Below are 20,387 nucleotides of genomic sequence, written 5' to 3' on the forward strand. Positions count from 1 at the left end.
ATGTCCATGCACGCGCCTCTTCTCGCTCGCGCACGCTCGATCGACGGAGTGTTAATAGCCGGTCGGTTGCCTATCGAGATGGGTTCGGTAGGATCCAATCTAACGGCTCAATCCGCTGTTCCATCGCATCGAATCATGTCGAAGCTTCGTGAAGGCTTTATGTTCATCTTAATGTAATTCGTAGGGCGAGGCTTACCGTGTTCTCGAGGGTAAAATTAGGGTCGTGATATACGTAATATAAATATTAGTAGCATATCATTCGCAGGGATCGATATAATATTAATACCACATTTCTTATCGGTGCAAGCAGTATCGCTTTAAAATAAAATATAAATATTATAATAGCGATAATGAATATAATAATGATATGGCAGTGAAGACGACACACGTACGCGAGACGTTCTCAGTACAGTTCTGAGGATTTTGCGCGAATGAAAATACACGGTGTACCGCGCCCAATTGGCAAGATGGTGGAAGTTACCTTACGAAGAGCGTTGGAACATCGTCGGAGGTCGATAGGTGCTTAGGCGCTTCGCAAAGCAGCCGGAATGAGCGCCGAGTTTGCGCCACGTCTGGGCGCACCAAAACCCTGTATGCACATGCAAAGGTTGCGGCCGCACCTGTGCACACACACGCACGTACGTGTACACGTCTCAGCACGCGGGCGCCGCGCGCCACCGTGTACATTCGGGCTTTACAACCGGGCCCGCGCGCGTCGTAAGACGTTTCCTTAATTAAACCCATCGATTCGCCGCCGACTGATTAGACTGCGGTGCGCCCGGTAAGTACAGGGCGCGACGCTTCCCTTTTTGCGCCCTTCGCGCTCGGAGAACCCTGTTCGGTCGGGAGGGTCCTCGTCCTCCGACGAATCCCAATGCGTCGCGGCGCATGAAAATCACGATACTCATTAGCTAAACGAGTGCCGCAGACCAAAGGTAGTGCGCCCATCCGATGGAACGTGATTACTTGAAATATTGGAGATAAACGTTACGCATATACATATAATTATCGTATCACAGCTTTCGAGAAATAATATAGTATTATGTTTTCGGTTTTTAATAAATCTCCCCCGGAGTATGTTGCGCATAATCGTGCAAATCCATCATCCTTTATACTCGATCCATGTAATTTGAAGCCAAATGGCTCTCATATTCAATATACATTTCGCTGAGAATTCAATTAAGCTCGTTTACAAAATTGCAAAATACACCAAATTAAATTGTTTGCATTTATGATAACATACATGTTTTTAGGACGTATGTTTTTATACGTTACACATGTTAACGTTGCTGTAAATCTTTAATAATCGCGATGCTCCAAGGATATTTTCACGAAAGTTATCAAGTTGGAATGATATATTCTTCAATATTATATAAATAAGCTCAGAGCGTATATAGTGAAAATGTGAAACGAAAGGATCTTGTCTGCTTTGCCGTTATATTGAATACGTTTGGAATAAGCCGGCGCGGAGGCTGATGGCGTTGACAAAACAAGTAACTCTCGCGAAGGCCTGTCTGCCGGATACTAATTAATGTCGAAAACTGCAATTACCGCAGCCCATCTTGATCCGGTCGAAATCTCTTAATGAGACCCTCGAGACAGCCGCGGCGAGTGCCTTAGTGCGTCCAAGGAGAATTCCTACGCGCCTGTTAGAGTTCAGTAGAATATTAATTTAGAACCGTCTCCTTACCTCGCCAAGTCCCGGGAGACCTTTTTAATCGAAACTCCCGGTTATTTCATATACATTAATCTCTTAGTCTCGCTAATATACCGTCTGAGTTTCTTCAATTGTTCCGCATCTTAATCATTTGTGCCTCTTGGAATGTCCAAATAACGACACGACGACAGTGTGTATCTTATAAATGAGAGATTCATCTATAGAGATCAACATCAGCGCAACGTTAATGATCCGTATGATAAATATTGATGCAACTTTGTCGTTGTTGACGATAAACTAGCTAGCAAAAATTCGCTCGTTTGTTCGTCGCGAGGAGACATGTTTATTTATACACAAAAAGAACTGTATTGCTGAAGTATTTTAAAAAATGGCTAGATGCAGATCTGAAAATGTTATCAAACCAGTAAAATAATTATTCAAGCATGATGAACAAAACTACAAAATTTTGACATTCTAGGAATCAACTTGAGCATTTTGCACAATTAGTTTAATAATTCAAAGAATTATTTTTGGATCTATAAACAATTAAATTTTCAGGTACTTTGACAAAAGTATTTTTTCCACGTATATAAATGCATTATCTAGTATTATTTGCAGAAATTAATAATTGTTTCTTATATAATTTAACTTAAATTTCCATTTATTGTGGAGAAAAAAATTAGACGTAACTATTTTACATATGTCTATGTACATTTAGTCTATATTTCTACACATTTATTTTATATCTCTTAAAAAATCTTTTTTTTTTCTTTAAAAAATTAAATCTATTACATTTTATAACAATCTGGCCAAGCATTATACAAAAAAATGTACAGCATATTAACTTTGTGCGAAAACTTTCGATATGGACATTAAACGAATATTGTGGAGTATCAATATATCGTGCAACAATATTGACCGATGTATAGAGGTATGCTTAACATCGGCGCTCTTGCTTGTGTTCTACGAGTGCATTTGCTTTATCAGAATTGCAAATTCACCAGTTCTACGAGGAGGACAACGACGACGAGGGATGAAGAGAGTAGGCGGGGAAGAGAAAGAGAGGGAGAGAGAGAGAGAGAGAGAGAGAGAGAGAGAGAGAGAGAGAGAGAGAGAGAGAGAGAGAGAGAGAGTAGAATGAGAGAGTGCGGAGGATGAAACATGCCTTATAGTTGCAAAGGAGTACTGGTGTACCATTAAACCGACCTGCCGAGCTAATAATCGCGAACGTTGCTCTCTTTACGGCATTAGCATCGATTAATCTTATCAACGGATGGCACTTGATAAAATCGCGATCCACGAAGTTCGTTCGCTCGCCCGAATGGCGAAACTCATTTTGGCGTGCAAGTAACGTATCCCTCGTATCCTCACGGCACCACCGTCTCCGAGAACAGAAGTTATTTGGCCGAACGCCGCGCCGCCGGGAACTTCCGCGTAATTCTCGCGCCCGATAAGGATCTCGCGGGAGCTTCTTCTCTCGGAGGACGAAAGGGTGACGTGCGCGTATTAATCGGAGTCTGCGAATCGCCCGTTACGCGAGCAGAAACGAAAGAGGAGATTACACACGGTGTCTCAAGCGCGACCGAGGTTAATTAAAAGTTCCTTAATTTTGCGCACGTGTGTTTACCCTCGCGATTCGCTTCCGGGGACTCGCGAGTACGGTAAATAAGTACCTACCTACTCGTAGACAGAGAGTAGCGAGTAGCACATCGTGGATCTTGGGAACTGCATGAAAGCAAATATATACATTATCTGAAATTTCCTCAGCTTGATTTCTGTTAATTTGAAATTAATTTTCTACGAGTAAATCAAATGCTTAGCTTTTACGAGGCGATAGCTTGTTAATTCGTGACACGATTCACAGATATCTGGTAATAATTTTATTTACTTATTATTTATTTAATGTTCAGATGTATATACTTATGTCTATTAAGGAAATGGCATATGTGCCCTTTCCATCCTAGTAATTGCTTCCTCGGAAAAAAAGTGTGTTTCTTTCATCTCTGTGTTATTTTCGTCAGTCTGTTACTTGAAGTGCACTTCTTTGTAGCTACATTTTCCACGCCTGAGATGAAACAAGCATGTATTCCCGCTTCGTACCAAGAAAAGAGACATAAAGCAAGCTTGCAAAGTGCGAGCAAGTGAGCAGTGCGGACTTCCTAACTCGACCATGCAAGACACATCGTTATCGTCGCGCCAGCCGCGGAATTGTCGGAGCCTTTCTCTCTCTCTCTCTCTCTCTCTCTCTCGTGTCCGAGGAAGAGTCAAGGTTGTATCAATAACTAAGGGATAGGACCGGCCGAGCTTTTACCGCAAGCTGCCGGCGGCAACTTCCACCGGCGTGAGGGATATCCGGAGCAATGGATCGGGACGTGTCCCGGGATTTGCGGATTAGGTCGACCGCCGGTGGAGGAACGCCGTTACGTCTGCGTCTGGCTTAACCGCGGGGATAGATAACGTTACCGAAGGATATACCGAGCCGGATAGTTATGGGCTCACATTTTACACCACCGCCGTCGCTACCGCTGCCGCCGGCCCTTTCCGGCATCGTTCTAGCAACGGTATAGCAGCACTGCCTCCAGAAATGCAACACGCCCGCTTTTACTCCGAGTAAAGCAAGGAGATAATGGATCGCTTGATCAAGACCTCGAGGACTGTCGATGCTACGTTACTGGCTGATTTACGAACAACGGATGCGAAATAATAATAAAATGCAAAATATATTCCTTTTTATTATTAACATATAAATTACAAGAGAAAACATACAAGTTTTGTACGAAAATTACAAGAAGAAGAAGGAATCATGTATCAACCTCAATTAATATTATCATAATATTGATAATTATAACAATATTACGATAACAATTAATTACAATAAAACAATTTAAAAAAAATGAAAATAATAGATTCAGAAATATAAATGAATGAATATAATAACTTTTTATAATGACAGTGATAGTTTGCACAGACAAAATTATTATATATTAGAAGAAAAATTTTTAGGTCAATTTAGACCAATAACAATGCAAACTATATTTTACATAAATGCTTTTTGGAAGCACTTCAATTCCCACTTTCATAACTATCTTCATAATGAGTAGAGGAATTTTTTATACAAAAGCGCTTCGCTGGGTCTTTGTCCTGCCATCATATACGGTACAGAATTAAATAGGAAATTGAATATAACGTCGCGGAAAAATAACGCGCGCGCCATCAACCGAATGAAAACGAACCGGTAATCCTTTTTCTCTTTCTCTCTCTCTCTCTCTCTCTCTCTCTCTCTCTCTCTCTCTCTCTCTCTCTCTCTCTCTCTCTCTCTCTCTCTCTCTCAGAACAAAATTCTGTTGGAAGCCTATATCCGTTTTCCCAGCAATACCCAGCGATAACAAGTCCTTGGCGCAAAATGAATTTGACGTTTCAATTTGCCGATAAGTTCATTCTCTCACCGGTTTCCGGAAAGCGCCACGGATATATCCGCGTGCGAAATTCCGGCCCCGCGGCGAACTTACCGTACACCTATATCCACATACACTTCCTTATAATATTACAGTCTCGGGGACAGGTAACGAACCAAGCACCGGTCCTGTAAGTAAATCAGTGTAACAAGCCGTCCTATCTACCGTTCGAGTGGAAGCTCGTGAGAGAGGAGAGGAAGAGGAGGGGGGAGGGGCTTTGAGCCGGAAGGCAGAACCCGGAACTTCTTCGTTCACGCTCGAACTGGCTCCTTCGATTTGGCTTAAGGGCCCGATCCCTTTTGCCGCATGCGGAAACCCGGCACGCTCGGCGAAATTTTTCCCCGCGAACTCCAAGAAACGTAAAGAATATCACCGTATTCTATTCCGCGATCGTAAAGGAGTTGATTGAGAAAAAAAATATTCCAGCCATTTACTTCATATATTTAACTGTCACATAAATTTATCGGTTTTTTTTTCACGGTACAAAACTAAATTATTAAGACGTATCTGATATATATATATATATATATATATATATATATATATATACAATTTATATTATACGTGATTTTTTTTATATAAACGAAGTTTAACAAAAATCTTATTTCAGTTATTAACTGTTCTTGTGAAAACGTACAAGCGTACTCTCTATTTTTATCTAAAGCGAGAATTAGACGTCAATCGTTTTCAGAAGCGCGTTCTTTATTTCGTAAAACGGCAGACCCGTCTAATCCCTGTGCGTATGCGTGAGGAACGAAACGGATATTACTCAAACATAAATCTAGTAGCGGCCATCGGCGAATGGACCTGGCGGCCGGCCAGGACGCTTCTTATAAGTTATAAGTCGGGGTTATACGCCGACTGGGGCTTTTACGCGGCGCGTGTGCGCTCAGTCAACGGTTAACGATGTGTCAAAACTATTTTCGTTTCCACTTTTCACGATACATTTATGACGCGAGCTTTATGACAGGCGCGCGCGTCGACTCCGTCGCGCTGAAGCGCGCAAAAACTACAGACAGTAGGACGCGCACACGAGGCCAATCCACAAAGTGTCGTGCGAAACTAGGAGATAAACTATTTATGACGAATACGAAGAATAAGAAGTATACGAGAGTAGAATTTTGCAGCGAAATAATCTCGATCGAACCTGTTATTGGACAAAGGGAGAAAAACAATGACAAATGAGAATTTAACTGGAAAAATTTTTCTATGGCATTTAATCTTTATGCTGTTGAAAAAAAACGATAAAATTGTAGATGTTTCTCGTGTGTGTGTGTGTGTTCTAAATATTGAATAAATAACTTTCTTTGTCGTTTCAGGCACTAGGACTAGTGGAAGTAATAGACGGGAAACGGCAACATAAATAATTCTGGATTAAAACTTATGGTCGTGCAACTTACGTTAGAGAACTGCAGCGTGGTAACTCAGTCTCCGTTAATGGTAGAGAGTTAACTCTGAAAATTCGAAACTACGAAAGAAGATCAAGTTTTCGCGAGGGATAAGTGCACGTTGCTCAAAGGGACGGCCAGTTCCGGAACACCGCGCGTAAAAGAGGTAAGGGAGTAATCGGGTTATGATACCGGAGGGTTAATTGCATTTCGCCGCGGTTACATCGGGATTCCGTTTGCCCCACGGACTAGGAAACGAGAGCGTCATAATTATTTCACGACGACGGCAGAAGCGAATGCTCTCGTCGGCGTGCGACGGCAACCAGGGAAAAGAGACCGGACGAAAAGGTGCTCGTTCGCGCGAACGAAGGCGGGATTGCGATACCACATAAGCGTCTCCGAGGTATTTAATTCACGTCAAAGTACAGTTCTACTGTACGAAAAGGGAATAGGACACCGAGGAGAGGATGAGGGGGAGAGAGAAAGAGAGAGAGAGAGAGAGCAGCGGAAGGAAACGGATCGCGAAACGTGGTAGGATGAACAGTACCCATGTTTCCCCTAACCGCAATGACCAAGTGAAACAGCAGCCAGCCGACTCCTTCGCTCCGGTTAGCCTTGTGCACGGATACGTCTTACGATCCAACAGGGTCCTATGCGCACGTGTTTACACGTGTAAACCTGTACGTTTTCCGCGAGTGTCCGCGTAGTTAGCGAACTCGATCGCAGACCCCTTGTTGATTACACCGCTTGCACTGTTAACCAGCAAAAGTGTTTATTATTACAAGTGGATGAAGAAAGGATGTTTCCATCGAACGATGTTTTTGAAGTTGAAAGAGAAACACTCCATCGAAAAAGGTACTTTAAACTTAAAAATTTTCTTCATTTTTACAGTAGTTTTTTTTTAACAGACACTAAAAAGATTTTTTTACTTTAGAAAAAAAATTTTTTAAGGATAGATGAATAATATATATAAGAAATATATTAAGAAATCTACTCTCTTTTTATTTTTTAAGATTATAGTTAATAGTTAAGATGATCCATTATTCCAGGGTGATAAATCGTCTTAACTTTTCTATTCCATTAGATAAATGAAGAAACAATGCAATTTTTTACAATGTTGAAAGTTATTCTGGTCAAAGAATTAATTGTAGCACTTTAGTCCGCAAACAAGAGGTGTGCAATAAGCTTTATATTATATGACTCAACCGAGTGCCATGTGATCTCAAATCCACGTGGTGGTTGTTGTCCATAAAGCGGAGAAACGGTAATGATCCCCGAGACGATTATAGCTTGTTACCGGAGATTCTCTCGTAAGTTCTCTTTGTCTAGATTCTCTGCAACCGCTTTTTATGCGATGGTTCACTGTAAAAAATTATGTAAAATTGTATAAATAATATTTGGGAAATTACACAATTTACAGCGGAAATATATAAAATATATAAAATTTTTTAGTATTTTTATTTTCAATACTGCAAATATATAATTCTTTGTTTAATAAAAAGATATATTTGCACAGTTTAAAAAAATATTAAAAAAATTTATATATTTCATTATCAATTGTGTAATTTTAACACATATTATTTCTATAATTTTATATACTCTTTTTCACAGTGTTATTCGCTTTGTCATCGGATTAATAAATCATAAATTAAATTCTTAAATATTAATAATATCAATTGTCTTTCAAACAAAATTGTGATACAATAATTAAAAAATTCTTAATAAGTAAATATGACAAATATTATAAAGGTTCCTCTCATCTAGTTTAGGTTAAAAATTCTATGCTTGCGCTAGCTTAAACTTTCTTGTCATCGAAGACTCTTTCGTGATAATATAGAAGCATATAAAATAGCGCGAAAGTTATCCGTAAGAATTTTCATTTCTGAAAGCATTATTCGCGCAAACACAACGAATCGCGTGTCTTCCACAGCTTCGTCCCCCTGCATCGATATCTCGATACTCGGCATGTGCGAGTTTTCCCAACGCGTTGTGCAAGTGCATCGTCAAAGCGTGGCCGATATATCTCACCCCCGATATGTCGACTCGATGCCAGTAGACGGAAAAAGAAATCTCGAGAACTCTTCCCCTCCCCTCTCTCACTCTATGTCCGTGCAGAGATGCGATAGATGTGGGACGGATGGATTCTCGCCTGTTCGATATAGCGTACGGAAGTTTTCCGGGACAGAGGTCCTTTCGCCGGTTGCCAACCGGCCGGGAACTCCCATCGCTCTAGTAACCCCCGCATAAAGTATAACTTTGCAGTCGCTGAAAGACGGAAACGTCTCAAGCAGCTGCGCTAGCCGGCTAGCCTGCCACTCGCTATATCGCGTACCGATATCGCTCGGGATAGGTGATTTCTATTTAGAGCTGTTTACCGTACGCGAAATGGGAAACGTGCATGGCCGATAGACGGAATCGTACGTTTGGTGAAGAGTTGAATTCCGGCTCCCAGACGATTGGACGGCAAGCGTTTCAGTTGAAATTTCACTCTCGTAAGATAAAGATTATTTTGGCATATGAAAATTCTTTAACGGATTAACATCGAAGCACATTTTTTCTATTCGTTGCAGAAAATATTAGGATAATCTAAAAAATAATAAATTGTATGAAAAAGTATTTTTATTTTATAATTATTTTATTTGAAAGTAATGAGATTCTGCGTGAGATAAGATATTGCAATAAAAAATTATATTTACAGGTAATAAAAATAACAACAAAGGTGCAATCGATTAAAAAACTTCTACAATGCACTATTATAGGAAAAGAATCATTTAGTAATGTCTGTAATGCTTTCAAATTAGATTTTGTTTATTGTATTTCCTTTGTTTGTTGGTCAACATAAATGAAGTAACTAAGATCCCTCAATACACGGTACGCCAGACCTCACTTTGCACAGCTGCACGCGCGAATGCACATGTATAGCGGAGACGTGCAATCACTTCATACGTAAGCGATCGTTCAGTTAAGCAACGCGTTTGCCATCCAATCTCGTTGCAACCCTTTGCTTGCTTACAAACTCCTGTAGGGTAATCAAACAATAATAAGCTACCGCACGGCGATATGCACGACCGCAAAGGTTGGCAATCTCGCTGGAAGCATCGAGACCGATTCAATTATGATCGTGTACGATCTCATCATTTGAAATGCGCTAATGTTTTTTCAACTCTTTATTGTGGAGAAATTGGCGGACTTACATTTTAATGTTTAATCAACGTAGATTTTTATCCCGTCTTTCAAAATAAAGACAAACGATTTGCTTGTCGTTTCGAAAAATCAGTGTAACGTTTTAGGCAATAAGTTAGACAAAGCCGATTTTCAATCGTCGTTTTCGTTGCCCTCGTTATCGCGGCTCGTACATAATCAATGTGGGACGTTAACTATGAACAAGCGTTACCGCGTTGAGAAATGTTAGAGTCTAATTTTCAGCCCGGTGTTACTGTCGCTCGCCTTAATAGACTCGACCTATTACGGCGGGGGCTGCAGGTACCTTCGAAAGCGCCTCCGAAATACTGCAAACAGAGCCGAACGGATCCGCAACTGCAGTTAGATGAGTCGACCGAGCGAAATCTACTTCTCGGCGGTGCGAGTACGACTTCCTTTACCGTTAAGCTCGCAAGTTCGCGCGAGAACATGTAATCTTAGTAGGATAATAAAAGACAGAACTTTCGGGCATTGAGGCCGCGCATGGTGCGCCGCGCGCGTACACACGGACACCCGGACTTTGCGCCACCGGTACCGCCAATTTAGGGGCGTTATTATCGCGTGCGGGGGTCTCGGCGCGTTCGTAAGTTCGTTCGTACGGCCAAGACTGCCGTAACTGCGCGCGTTTCCGGTTACCCGGGTGCGGAAATGGAAAAGTAAAGTTTCCCTTGCGATCTCTCCTTTCGATTCGACTCTGGCAATTTTTACGCCGACCTGCGTGTACGGCCGCCGGTTTTAACGCGAAACTCGAAACTTACTCTTGAGAATACTAGACGGGGTGAAAACAAGAAAGTTATGGACACCGAATCTAGAGGCAGCGGTTCGGAAAAAGTTTCCGTTTCGCTCCTAATATTCATATTGAAGGCCAAAGCCACCGATAACTATCTTAGCAGTATGTTTCAAAGTTTTTCAATTGACAAATGTTAAAACGTAATGTCTAGATTACACGAATAATTGCTAAACGTACATTAAGTTGTTCAAATTAATAAAACTTATTTGTTCTTTTAATTTTAAAATTCGAGGTAAATCTTAAAAATTGTAAAATCTTAAAAAATGTTGTTCCGTGTTCCCCGAACATAGAATCCATTGCCAAGAGTCTTCGAAAAGAGCGTACGCATAAATTCGCATAAGGAGTGTTACGATCGAGTAGTACCGAGCGGACCGGCCTTCAGGCAAATTGTTTGAGGCCAATTGAGGTCAAAGTCCTACCCCCATTAGATCCCGGCCTCCCTGCTCTTTACTATCCCCTTTTCCCGCCGAGGGTCTAATGAAAGTAACTGAAATACTGCCACCGAACGTCTCACTTCGGATCTCATTCTCTTAAGGAAATGCCGGCTGTCCTAATTCTCCCTGAGAAATTAGTCACGACGTCCGTAATTACCAGGAGAGGTTCCAGGGTTCTCTTTCCGGGGCTATTTCGCGCGCTCTGTTAGCTTACGCGATCGTACTCCGCTCATGTATATTCAGGCGCCAGAAAAACAATGGTTTGTCGACGGTCGCGCTTTTCTAATTTTTCGTTGATGAAGGCACTATAATGTTCTCGCGTCCTATTGAAATATTAATCTCATTGTACATTCGTACCTTTTCTCATCTAAACGTAAGGTATGTAAGTTTCCTTTCTAAAATTACATTAATGATTTAAATACCTATATGACTTGTGCGTTGATGATTGTCCGACACACTGTCCACATCAGATATAATTCTTACCTGCAACAAAAAGACAAGAATATCATATTAGATTATTAAAGATAGATTATTTCTATACAATTAAAAAAAAATCAGGGACGGTTTTATTATACAGTATGAATTACTTGTGCACGGTATATATTAATAATTATTTCTTCTAAATCTATTCTTAAACAATTCGCAAAACTTGATAATAAATTCTTAAAAGCAATATCGATTCCTCTTGAATTATTTCAGATTTACTACTGAAATTCGCAAGAGAGAGAGAGAGAGAGAGCCGCGATAAACTTTTTGCGGCAAACATTCGATTAGATTGGTAATCCGTCGGAACGGCCATTTTCCCGGAAGCCTCGGACAGGCACTAAGGACCGCCCCGTATATACACTCTTCTCGAGAAAGTCGTCGGCAATAAACCCCGTCGTTTCATTATCGCCTCCCCCTTGACCGACCAACGTCCCGCCGTCTCCCCTCCTGTTGCCGTCGTACTTGCTTTTTCCGCGGCTGGGCGATAAATCGACACGAAATTTCCGACGCGCGGTGCAATTATCGGCAGCGGTCGCGTGTGTCCACTGTGTATTAAACTGTGTGTGTGTGTGTGTGTGTGTGTGTGTGTGTGTCGGCCCCCTGCTTCATTACTTTCGAATGGGCCGTCGGTACCCCTCGGGCCCCGCTTCGCAACGTATTGCCGACGACGGACAGACGGACGGCGGCGTGGTCTATAATTCAATCTTGTCAAATCCATTAACGGGAGCGGTCAGCTCTCGTCGGTGCGAGGCAGACTCGGTCTGACTCACAGGGAACATTCGATTCCCATAAACAGCGAACACGACACACATTATACAGAATATAACCATCCCGTGTTGTGTTTCGAAGCTCATTTCACTCCGTATATCGAGCCTTTCGCGCCAATGTGTAGTTTTATTTATTTTTTTTTTTAACAAAAAAAAACCCTTTCGTCTTTCTCTACAAACGTTAAATTTCTGGAATTTCAATGCTCAATTATTTTTAAAGCAGCCGCCCAACAATTAACCGAGGAATAATCTTAAATTTCGCCGCACTCCAGTACACTTTACCAAGCTGTATATTCTCGCTAATGAACGCGGCGCAAAGTTGCACTTTTTTGGCGCCCTCATATAACGCATTCTCCACGTGTTTCGTTAAACGAGAGAGCGGAAAAAAAGAGTGGCATTAGAGTGAATCTTTCGTCTGTTTGCGCACTGTCGTCGTTTCTTTTTTTCTACGCTCGCGAACGGCAGCTGAAGAAACACATTCCCCACGACTCTTGTAATTGCAGTCCCAAAAGGAGTTGCCTAACGAATTTCGTTCTCTTTCTTTCTTTCTTTCTTTCTTTCTTTCTTTCTTTCTTTACTTGTCAAGTTATAATCATTCTTACGACCTATATCTTCAACATGCAGTCTTACGAACGCTTCGCGAAACGCTCCTCGCTTTATTTCGCTGCTCTTTACGACCTATTCTTTTCCTCAATTTAAACCCCGGGAGGGGAGGGGGGGAGTACGAACCCTCTCGTCTCCATCCGTCATAACAAATTCGCTAAAACGACAAAGTCGACCATAAAAAAGGATCTCCGTTCGCTATTCAAACGTCGGAAAGTACGTGCACCAACTGCTGATTTCGCGCACCCTCCGTCATCGTGAAATATTCCCTGGGCGAAGTTAATTCTGCGGATTCGCGGAAATAAAAACGGCATGCAGCACGGCACATTCGCGCCACTACGCATCGCGACAAACGAACGCGGATGATCAATTCTCGCTTCAATGAGCGTGTGAACGGTAGGGTACTGGGTTTATTGCTTGGCCTTGGTGATCCGACTTTACATCGCCGCCAATAAGTCACGAGCGGCGAACAAATGGAGAACACGACGTAGGACGTAGCCGCGAAATAATTAGCGCTCGCGTTTTTATCTGGCGGCTGGGATCGCGGCGCGGATAATAATTTCGGGACGCGAACGAGCGAGCGAGCGAGCGAGCGAGCGAGCGCGCGCTCGTAAATCTGATTTATCGTTCGACCGCGTTTTCGCGCGCTAACCAACAACGTCGACGCTTATAAGGCGGCCGCCTCTTCTCGTCGCGATTAATAAATTCGGTGTGCTGCTCTCGGTCGTACCGCGAGATTAATAGCGAGCGAGCTCATAGAAAAGGCAGCGCGGATCGTCGGCTATAATTAAATTCGCCGAGTTCGCTAGCGGGACGCGCGAGATGCTCGAATTCCGCCGGACACCCGTTTCAGAGCCTCCCTCCCGGGAGCTTGCGGGAGTAAGCGACATAATTTCACGGCGGTTAAATTTTCGTAATAAATATAATTTAATTTCATTAACAGAATCTATTATCTGGTATCTCCCCATTAAATTCTCGACTGAATCGATCAATAATTATCAGAGGGAGTCATAAAATGTGAAGCACACGTTTCATTGTGACGATGTTCAAAATTAAGCTCTCTAAATATTGAGGCTGGGGGTTCGGGAACTTGTTCTCTCCTCCATTTTTTTTTTTAATTACGAAACTGCGTGCTTTCAGCGCTTCGTATCTCGTTTCGCATCGCCATCCATATAAGCCGGGGGATATATTACTCGAATAACAACGCCACTGTAAAACTCGCACGCGATTCCTTTTTCCTTTTTGGCGAGAATACCGGCGCGGCGCGGCGCGGAGCGGCGTCGTGCTAGGTGCACGCTAGGCATCGTTTAATTCGTTTTCAAGCAGCTCGTTCTCACCGCCGCCGCCGCCGCCGCCGCGGCGCAAAACGACCAGAAACGCATAATTATGAACCGCACCGACGGCACTTCATCCGGACAATCACCGCGCGGCCTCCTCCGGTAGTAATTTCGCGCTAAGATTAATTATTCGCGCGAAATGCCGACCGCCGCGCCGTGCTGGCACGAGCGAGCGAGCGAGCGGGCGGGCGGACGCGCGTTTTAATTGAATTAATCAAGTGGTGCACTTGTGCGCGGCCCGGCCTAGTTCGTTCGCGCAACAACGCGCTCTCCGGCACTCTCTGGATCCTGAATTAACGCCCTTATAATAACGATCCGCTTTGACGAAATTTCGGCCGGGTCCGCAATTATCGCGCGAGAGAGCCGGACACACGCTCGCTGAATTTCACCGTGCGGCATTAATCGAGCCGATTAATCGACTCTTTCCGCGCCTGGAACACGCGCGTTTATTGCCCGCGTGTATATTCACGGACATTGACTCTCTACCGGCAACTCGCGTACTTAAATCGTTATTACCCAATTCGAAACTTCAGCGCCAACAACTTGGTTTCGAGAACTGGCCCCGCAGAAATTACAGATCGACCGAAAGAAATCGAACTCTGGCATGAGGTAAGAGGTTTTTCTTAGAAAAATGCACTAAACACACTACGCGTTGTGTTTTAATTAAACTCGACGTATTATTAATACGCTTTCGCAATTACGAGCAGTCTATTGAATCGGCATATCGCGATTGTTATCGAGCACAAATTGTTAGCGAATGCTCAAATAGAGTCAAGGTTTAGTGCAACGTGCTCTGCACGCTAACAATGAGGTAAACAGAGAAAATTACCGCTTGCCAGCGGTAGAGTATCGAATCCAGCCTGCCTCAACCTGACAGAGATTGTTTGGACCGGCGAGACAATCTTTCCCGCACCCCCTCGCAGACCAACCCTGCCGCGTGACGAGCACGCCATCCCTTCCCCTTCCCCCGCGCACAATGCTCTTAATGAAACCCGATGCGGCTCCAGGCCGATAACCCTCTAGGCGCGGCCTGGAAGCCGCCACCCCTTTGACGGCCGTTTCGGGGACGGGGCTAGGAAAAAGGAAAATTAAATTCGCAAGTAAAATCGCGAGACGAGGGAGGGACCGGTTGAGGGGATAAGGCAAGAGATAGGACGACAGGACGCCGGGCGCGACAATGGCCTTGTTAAGGCACCCACTAATTGCGCCCAGCGCCTTAATGGATCCTCGCGAAAATTGCATCGACCTAAGTCCGTCAGAACGACGCGTCCCTCCCCCTTTCTCTGTTCTCCCTTATCTTTTTCTTTTTCGTCTTCGTGGCTGTCGTCTGCCTGCACAAGCTTTGTCCTGACCCGCCTCCTCTTCAGGGGTATCCCTTCTTCGCCTTTGTAAGTCCTGACGAGGCGTGTTCCAAGTTGTATCCTAGCAGCCGGGAGAGGGGCTCGAGTAACAGCTGGAAGCGCCCTTTTTGCGAGGAAAAAATTGGATTTTGATCGAACGGTCGAAGTAGCGTCTTCTCTTAAAATTGGTTTTTAAGACTGTAAGAACGTAGATGAACGAAAAACGGATTCGCGTACTTGTATGAGAAAAAAAGCCATGTATATTGATGTTATATTTTTTTGAATAATGTGTAAATGATTATTAGAAGAGAATATTTAATAAATATTTGCTTATATTTGTAAAAAAATCATTGTTTCTGAATATTAGAAAATAAATATTAGGAAACTAATTAGAGAAAAGATGAAATAATCTCAAGATGATAGTATCGATAGATCTATCAAAAAATCTGCGGTTCCAATATTTTTATACAATTATAATATTTAATAAAGATAATATTGACAAATTAGCTCCGTGTGAGCAATAAAATCTTAAAAATAAATCGTTAATATAACAAAGTCTAATTGATCTCTCATCATTCTTATTAATACTTCTTACTCATTCTTCGATTCGTTTATCGTCTTCAAAAAGAAATTGAAGGGCTTGGGAAAAATATCGTTCGAAGGAAGATAATACTAAATAATTACTGAAAATTCCGGGAGACTTGCCTTTAATAACTGGGTGCTCGAGCTGTTTTAATACTTAGCTTCCATTTTTTCCCATTCAACTTACTCTCGCTTCATGTATTTATCCACTTATATCTTATTATCGCTCATTATTTTTTATATTTTATTCTAATTATCTTTATTATTTTTATATTTTTATAGCACAATTATCATAAGGACTCTTATATATTTTTCATGTACAATTCTGCAAATTTTATGCGAGCCCTCATGAACTTATTTCAGAAGGCAAATATAAGTTCCTTCTGTTCGATTCTCATGCATCCTCTCCATTTTTCTTCTCTCTCTCTCTCTCTCTCTCGCTCGCTCGCTCGCTTTACTCTCTGGCTCCGTTTTACTCGTTCGTCCTCTTCTTTTTCCGGCTAGAATTTAATCGGGCAGATCTTCCTCGACCTCGCATGAGCCACGTTAAATCCTCGACCGACGACAGCGAGCGAGTGCACGGCAGCTATTTTAGCAGATCAAAGACAACGACCGGAGAGATTGATACGATGGCACGCCCCGCTGGATTTTCGCGTGCAACCGCAGCGAGAGTCTTTCGATAAATAAGTCGCGCCGCAGTCGACCGAGATTGTTTCGCCGTGGACTCTTCGTGTCGCTTGTTAACGTGACCCGCATTCTCGACATTTTCCCTTTGCTCATCGAGAAGGATTAACACTCCTACTCTTCTTTCCTCGCATGAAGTGCCAATTATTCTCGACATTGAATAGTAACTTCCACATACCGCATACGAGGCGTCGCTGAATTAGCTCGAAACTCGCACAATCTTTTTTTTATAATCGCTTACTAATTATTCCCAAAGACGAGATTACAGTCTTCGTTCCGTATCTTAAACTCCAGAAACTGAAATCTACTTCTATTCTTCGTATTTTTTCGAAGATATAAGATAATCGAGATAATATTTCATAGACGTTTGATAAATGTATCCTACAGTTTCCTTCTTACGAGATGCCAAACGAACCTTTTAACAACTCTATAATAAAGCGAAACCAGATCTAACTCCTTTTTTTTTAGTAGATCGCAAATTATCGTTGAATAATCGAAAGATTGATACACCAGTCACGGATGCACGTGATGACGCTCGTACCTTGCGATACAACCTCCGATAAATAAAGTTCCGGTCCGTGATGTACTCTCGAGAAGCCACTTGCTTTATCGCGAACCTTACTGCTTAGAATTCCGCTTGTTACCGTGACGTGGCGAGTTCATTTCAACATTATATTTCTCTTCCCGGCACAATAGCGTACCTTCATCCATCCGTGGAAAATAATGATAGCTCTTATATCTTCAAGAGTATCGGACAGAGAGAGAGAGAGAGAGAGAGAGAGAGAGAGAGAGAGAGAGAGAGAGAGAGAGAGAGAGAGAGAAACTATATTATATGAGAAAATGCTGTTATCTGGAAAGAAACTAGGTCGACTCGAGAGTGCTCGAAAAAAAGTCAAAAGTTCTCATTTAATATTTCGTTAATATCGGATTGTATCTGCATTATTTTTATAATACTTCTCTCACATTGGAGTCCCGAAGTTACTATGTAAAAATAGTATATCCGACTTTCGTTTTATAAATATGTTTATAAAAAGAAGACCCACGCAGAACGTTGCCACGCATATCGTCGTAAATCACATCGCCGTCGCTGCGCGGTTGAAGGATACGACGCCGCATGATTCAGTCACACTACTTCAGCCAAGCACCTTGCGTACGAGCGTCTCTTTTGCATTCGTGCGTTTGTATATCGCCGTGAATTCTAAATGTTACGCGCGTATCTGCCGAAGGGGGCATCTCATCGTGGCGATATATCAGCGGTAGTTAACCCGCCTCGTGTGTCCCGATAATGCGATATTTGCATTCCGAGGCGCTGACGCATCTCCGAGACGCACACGCACGATGCGAAAGAGAAACGTCCGGTTTAAATATTATGCGCGTGCGGGCCATCCTTGTTTCACGACCGCATACGAACCGACCTCCATAAGCGACGAATGATAAGCCGTCACTTTAGAAATTCCTGAAATGATTTCGCATTAATCTCTTTTCACGTTTCTCACCTTTCATTAAAGATTCCAAGAACTTGAATAAGTTTTTCATATTTTCTTATTGTTTCAGGACACATCACAAATTTTTACTCGTTAAAAGGAATATTTTAATTCCTCATAAGTTATTTTTTATGCAATTATAAAAATTTTGAAGATCTTTGACACCGGATTGGAGATCTTTGACGTTGGATTTTCAATCACTGAATTTATTCTATCACCTCTATTTTAATTCTTTAAGAACTTTTTTCATGTCTTTTTAATTATGTGTCAGCTATTTTATTTTTATATGAGTTTATCTTAAGAGAAAGATAGAATCAATGCTTTATTTATCTTTAGATTATAAAAAGCAATGTCTCTTGCGATCCAATGCAGTTCATTCACGGAGCGCGTTTCACGCAACTCGTTAAGGGATTAGAGGGGAAGGAGCGGGGATGGTAACAGCGAAGGGCAAATTTCGTGCGCGTCTCGATGGCATCCCAACGACGTGCCGAGTGATTCCGGCGTGGACGCGTGGCGTCGTGGCTCGCTGCCGCGCAGTCGACGCGTCCCGTCGACTCGAAAATATATGTCCCGTTGGGATCACAGGCCGCCATTCGTCGTCTCCGTCGCTAAAATTAAGCGGCATCGCCCTGTCTTCGTGATTCTCGCCAAAACGGAGGAATGCGTCGAATTTGCGGAAAAAAAGGAGCACTTTCCCCTCCCCCTCGAGAACGAGAGGAGCAGTCATCGCGTGAGTCTATTTATAAAAAAATTACTTTCACGCGTTATGGAGATAAAATTGAAGTCTCTGTCAGCATTCTCTTAAAGCAGCGCGATACGTCCACTTGAAAGAAATACAGCAAAATAAAAGGCGGAATACAATTCGGCGAATATGTGTCGAACGGTAAGAAGGATTACTACGCGGAAATAGCACAGTTTCTTTTTTTTTTTGTGCGGCATTCACCTGTGATAAACAATCAAGAAAGAATCGGTGTCCGATTATTTCGAGAGAGTAAACGAGGTTGCTACCGGCGAGGAGAAGGAGAATGGTTCTCGAACACCGTGCGATTGAAGCGAAGAAAGGGGGGGGGGAGAAAATAACTGGAGTTTATCGGACTCTTTGAAGACCGAGATTGGAAAACGTCTCTTTCATGACTTTACGGTAGCTGTTGGGGGTGTCGCGTGAGAGCGGAACAAAAAAAAAAAAGGGTAAAATAGCACAGCTTCCATTCGGCCGTTAATGAAACAGTGACGATCAACGACGAGTCGTAAAGACCGTCTGTTCCTCTCTTTATCGACGAGTCGCCGCTAGCGTCAACGCGCGACACGAACAAACTCTCTGTTGTCTCGCTTTTCTTTTCTTTAGGTTTGAATCGAAATTCGAAAACATATTAGTTCGGTAGATATTCAATTCACCCTGCCAAACTTCTTTGATATTCAACATCTGTATTAAAGGGCTCTCTCATTAATTACGCCACAGATAAATTTCTCGCAAAGATAATATCAACAAAGTTACACGAGATTAATTATATCAAAATACGTGTATACTATATATATATAATTATTAACAAATCGATCATAATTATCCGCGCAATGCGAAATCGATGCGGATTCAACTAGCGGTAATAATAGCGCGTCAGTTATTCCATTGCACGATGAAACAACGGTTCTCGCGAAATCTCTCCGAGAGAACGAGTGGTATATTGGAAGGACGGCTCTCTTTCTCTACGACACGCGAGACGGGAGAGCTATTCTCTCTTCGCGCGCCGTCGAAAGAGTCTATAATTCTGCGGCGCTTCGACCGAATCCCCGAAAGAAAGAGCGCGACGGGGAGGACTTGAGCCTGATCTACGGCTCTCGTTACTTCGCCCGCTTCGTGGCCTGCCTCCAACCCCAAGCGGAAACCATCTCTTACCTATCTACCTACGCGCCCCCTCCCCCACCTCGGAGTCGGTTGCATAACGATAGGATCTCGAGCACGTTGCACACGTGCCAGGGAAAGCTTTTGTTCCATCTCCATCTCGCGCCAGGTAAACCCCTTTGACGCCGTCACGTGCCAGCGTTTAAATCACGCAGCGACTCTCGCCTGGCATAAAGCTCCTTTACGAAGGAGGGAAGAAATCGCGCTTATTTCGATCTCGTTAATGATTCTCGCTCGAGATTAGAGGCCCCCAGTTCAACGGCGAAGGTCGTTAAAATC

General features: G+C 42.8%; 1 protein-coding gene and 1 long non-coding RNA gene across 8 annotated transcripts in view; one reads left to right on the forward strand and one right to left on the reverse strand.

Annotated features, from left to right (window-relative positions):
- Positions 1 to 20,387, reverse strand: part of LOC105832186 — a 546,626-nt gene that overhangs the window by 264,540 nt on the left and 261,699 nt on the right. The gene's annotated exons all lie outside the window — the stretch shown is intronic.
- Positions 1 to 20,387, forward strand: part of LOC105833577 — a 76,062-nt gene that overhangs the window by 5,038 nt on the left and 50,637 nt on the right. The window contains exon 2 of the long non-coding RNA XR_004964911.1: positions 6,432 to 7,355. This is a non-coding gene — a long non-coding RNA (uncharacterized LOC105833577). The remainder of the gene's footprint in view (positions 1 to 6,431; positions 7,356 to 20,387) is intronic.

The sequence above is a fragment of the Monomorium pharaonis genome, chromosome 1 (assembly GCF_013373865.1).
Source record: "Monomorium pharaonis isolate MP-MQ-018 chromosome 1, ASM1337386v2, whole genome shotgun sequence".
NCBI classification, from domain to species: domain Eukaryota; kingdom Metazoa; phylum Arthropoda; class Insecta; order Hymenoptera; family Formicidae; genus Monomorium; species Monomorium pharaonis.